Source organism: Tupaia chinensis, unplaced genomic scaffold (genome assembly GCF_000334495.1).
Source record: "Tupaia chinensis unplaced genomic scaffold, TupChi_1.0 Scaffold000706_1, whole genome shotgun sequence".
Lineage (NCBI taxonomy): Eukaryota > Metazoa > Chordata > Mammalia > Scandentia > Tupaiidae > Tupaia > Tupaia belangeri.
In genome coordinates this window covers 6,384,649-6,389,201 of record NW_006160229.1, presented here as the reverse complement: position 1 = coordinate 6,389,201, position 4,553 = coordinate 6,384,649, and the positions used below count along the sequence as shown (strand labels likewise).

Sequence of the window (4,553 nt, the reverse complement as noted above, 5' to 3'; positions counted from 1 at the left end):
CCCTACAACCTAATATGTGTACACATAAAATTTACCATAGGACCATTTTAGTGAAATCAAAGAAGATTCAGGACAAAAGGAATATCCTAAAAACCACTAGAGAATAGACAAGTCATGCCCCCCTCCCCGCGGTTGCCAAAATAAAAACACAAAAAAACAACATATTGACACAAAACATCATCTACAATAATGGCTGCCTGAGGACAATACATTAGTTCAGTTGCAGGAAACAGAATCTGCTATAGCAATTTTAGGTGGAAGTTAAATTCAGCCATGAACCAGATGTTTACAAAATCATTTTAAGGGCTGAAAGAGTAGGATTTAAGATGGGCCTCCAAAAGACACTCCCAGGATACAAGAGAACTGGCCCACCAAGGGAAGTAACACTTGTGCCAGTGAAGAGGAGATGTATTATCTGGAACTCTGGAGCCCAGCACTGAAACTGTTGACTTCAAGAACACACCCCTGTATCTATGAGGCAGGGAGCAAAAATCTGCTGCTCTCATCACAACCACCTTTTTTTTTTCTTTTTTTGGAGAGGTTTTTGCTATAGGGCACGTGCGCTTGCCAGACAGACAGAGAGAGACATAGAGACAGAAACCGAGAAATCACCCCCCGGGGGGATGGCCATGCCACAATCCCTTCTCCTCCATTCTCCTCTTGGGATCTTGGGCACACACGCACAAGTGCCTGGTGTGAGTTTAAGCCACCAGGTCCGGGACACGAACCGCAGTCGACTACGTGGGAGTCCAGCGACATAGCCATTATGCCAACTGCTGGTCCCAGAACTACCTTTGACACTGATGAAGCTAGTGAGTAGACAAAGGAACACTACAGCAAGAAAACATAAAGTCTGTATGAATGTACTCACCACCAGAAAGAGCCAAAGCAGCAAAATGGCTACTACTTCTCATCCATCTGAATTTCATCTAAGGGCATCTAAATGGTGGGATCTAATTCACATTCAGAACCCGTAACTGCAGGAAAATCGGCAATGTATAGATTTGTGCTTTTCAGACTGTGCAGGACAGGAAGGTACAGTAGGAGACTGGGATGACTGTTGAGCCCTAATTCACCATATGCATCACAGAGTCTTCAAAGTACTAAGAGAAAATGGAACCTAAAATTTGTGGAACCTAAATATGACATTTAGAAAATATTTATTTATTTGGGACCAGCTATGTCGCTGGACTCCCACGTAGTCGACCACGGTTCGAGTCCTGGACCCGATGGCTTGAAACTCACGCCTGGCGCATGTGCGTGCGTGCCCAAGATCCCGATAGGAGAATGGAGAAGGGATTGCGAGGTGGCCATCCCCCTCTCGCTTTCTGTCTCTCTGTCTGTCTGACGAGCGCACGTGCCCTATAGCAAAAACCTCTCCAAAAAAAAAAAAGAAAAGAAAAGAAAATATTTATTTATTTAATTTTATTACTGTGTTAGAGCAATTTTTGTTATAAGGTATGTGCACTCGCCAGACAGAAATAGAGAGACAGAAAATGAGAAATGCCCCCCCCCCCAGGAGGGATGACCACACCACAATCTCTTCTCTTGTGATCTTGGGCACGTACACACATGCACCTTGCGTGATTTTTAAGCCACTGGGTCCGGGATTTGAATCATGGTCGACTCCATGGGAGTTCAGTGATGTAACTATTAGGCCATCAGCTGATTCCTTATTACTACTATTAAGTTTTAATCTGCTGTAGGGCACATGTGCTCACCAGATAGATAGTGAGGATGAGAGAGAGAGAAAGCAAGCCACCAGGTCCAGGACTCAAGTCCAGCGCCTTAACCACCATGCCACCTGCTGGTCCTGAATATGAAATAAACATATTCAGATACAGAGAAGCTCTTAGAAATGACACTACTCATCAACTCTAGCTGAAAGAATTACACACACATACACATTTAGAGAGATTTTTGCTATAGGGTGCACGTGCTCACTGGAGACACAGAGAAGGACAGAGAGAAAGTGAGAAATCACCCCCTAGGGGGATGACCACACAGCAATCCCTTATCCTCCATTCACCTCTCAATATTTTGGGCACGCACACATTTGTGCCCAGCGTGAGTTTCAAGCTGCCGGTTCTGGAACCCAAACTATGGTCAGCCATATAGGAGTCCAGAGCCACAACGGCTATGCCACCTGCTGGCCCCACTAAAGGATATATATTAAATATAAGAACAAGAAAACCTGAAGGAAGACATGGAAGTCAAGAAATAACAGCAAGTAAATACTCATTAAAAGTGGTTTAAATTTTCCAACATGTATTGTTGGTTAAGGAGAAAAAAAGAAAAAGAAAGAAAAAGAATACTTAACATTTTTTAAGACCTTACTTTATGTCAGGTACTGCTCTAAGTATAATATATGATTAAAAAATGTAATACAATGGCCCTAAAACACAATCTTATATTGCCCCTCTATATAATTATGGGTGGGGAAACAAACTCAGAGAGCTAAAGTTCGGGCTACACAAAGTAAAAGAGAGTAGATACCAAAAGAAAATGGAATAATTACAAGCATTTATTCATCTATTAACAAACCATCAAAATAAGTGAAAGGGGGGGATCGACAATTGAAGGGAGAAATAGACAGTTGGTCAATAATAATTGCAGACATCAATATCCCACGCTCAACAACAAACAGAACAGGTTTGTAACTGAGGTACTACTTCCTACTCCTCATTTTCCAGCACCATGGTGACATCTATTTAGGGAGAGCAGCGTGACACACTATGAGGTGAGATGATCAAGGACCTGACAAAGAGTTTTAGAATTGACTTCAGTTGGGAACAAGAGGCTTCTGAACACCAACGCCCTCTGCTGGCACCCCTTCCCTGTCAGTGGGCACTTCAGCTGCACAATTTTGCCCAAGCCTCAAGATTTAGGGAGCAGTGTCTTTTCATAATTTGCCCACTCTTCTGGTATAACTATTTCTGATGGCTGGGAACAAAGGAAGAGGCCGTGCCATTTATACCTTAGATACTGAGGTGGTTGGATTTAGGAGAAGGGGAAAATTACCTGATGTAGTATTGAAACTACCCCCGCTATTTCCTGATACAGACTATAAGCCACTGCCACCAAAGACAGGAGAAGGTGATGACCATATGCTGGCCTTGAAACAGGAGCTGAGAGAAACAATGAAAAGAATGCCTTATTTTATTGAAACACATGAACAAAAACACAAAATTGAAAGGTATAGTAAAAGATATATGAAAGTATACAAAGAAGAATGAATACCAGGTTGGAGAACATTTCAGAGAGAGATGATGTGAAGGAAAAAATGCAAAAGGACAGGCTCCAAATCCCAAAAGGCAAAGGATAAAAGCAAAGGAACTTCCGTCGCTAATACTGTAGATGTGTTGAAAAAAATCAAGGACTGAAAAAGAAAGATTGTGGTGAAAAACCACATGAGGAAAATGAAGAGGAAGAAGGAAGCAAAGAGAAGAGTAAAGATGGCAATGCAGATGCTGCAGAACAGGAGGAATATTATGAAGATAATAAAAAGGAAAATGACTACATTAATTCATACTTTGATGGTGAGGTGATTTTAGTGCAGACGGTAATAACAACATGAAAGAAGCAACTTATAAGCCATGAAATTTCTCAAAAAATATCTTCATGAGGGGAACCAGCAGTTAGTGTAATGGCTATGTAGCTGGACTCCCACATAGTCGACCGCGGTTCACGTCCCAGACCCAGTAGCTTAAAACTCATGCCGGGCACGTGTGCGTGCGTGTCCAAGATCCCGAGAGGAGAATGGAGGAGAAGGGATTGTGGCGTGACCATCCCCCCTGGGGGATGATTTCTCACTTTCTGTCTCTATGTCTCTCTCTGTATGTCTGGCGAGCTCACACGCCCTATAGCAAAAACCTCTCAAAAAAATATCTCTATGATATGACTTCTGAGGATTTGGGGCAGACTTTTCTGTTGTTGTTTGTTTGATAAGAATTGAGTAGATTTTTCTTTTTTTAGAGACGTTTTTGCTATAGGGCGCGTGCACTCACCAGAAAGACAGAGACAGAGGGATAGAAAGCGAGAAATCACCACACACACAGAAAGCAAGACATCACCTCCAGGGAGATGGCCATGCCGCAATCCCTTCTCCTCCATTCAACTCTTGGGATCTTGGGCACGCACACACATGCGCTCAGCATGAGTTTAAGCCGCCGGATCCTGGACTTGAAATGCAGTTGACTACATAGGAGTCCAGCGACATAGCCATTATGCTTACTGCTGGTACCCCCCCTTTTTTTTTTAGAGAGAGAGGGATATTTTATTTTTGTTCCTGTTTTGTTGGACAAATATCTGTTACCAAAATATTCAGAACCACTTTGAGTTTACATACTAGTTACCTTACAAATTAATCTCAGACTCTCTGACATTCTTGCTGTACACCTCTGCCATCTCTCTTATGTGCTATAGTGGATCTTTTATTACTTTGATTGAAATGTGCCTAAAGAAATTCTGCACCCCTCTTTTGGTTTTTTTTTTTTTTAGAGAGACTTTTTGCTTATATGACATGTGCACTCGCCAGAAATACGGAGAGAGAA

General features: G+C 42.3%; 1 pseudogene; it reads left to right on the top strand.

The window, feature by feature from the left end:
• The first annotated feature begins 2,141 nt into the window (after window positions 1-2,141).
• Window positions 2,142-3,633, top strand: LOC102496912 (DNA-directed RNA polymerase III subunit RPC7 pseudogene; annotated as a pseudogene).
• The last annotated feature ends 920 nt before the right edge of the window (window positions 3,634-4,553 follow it).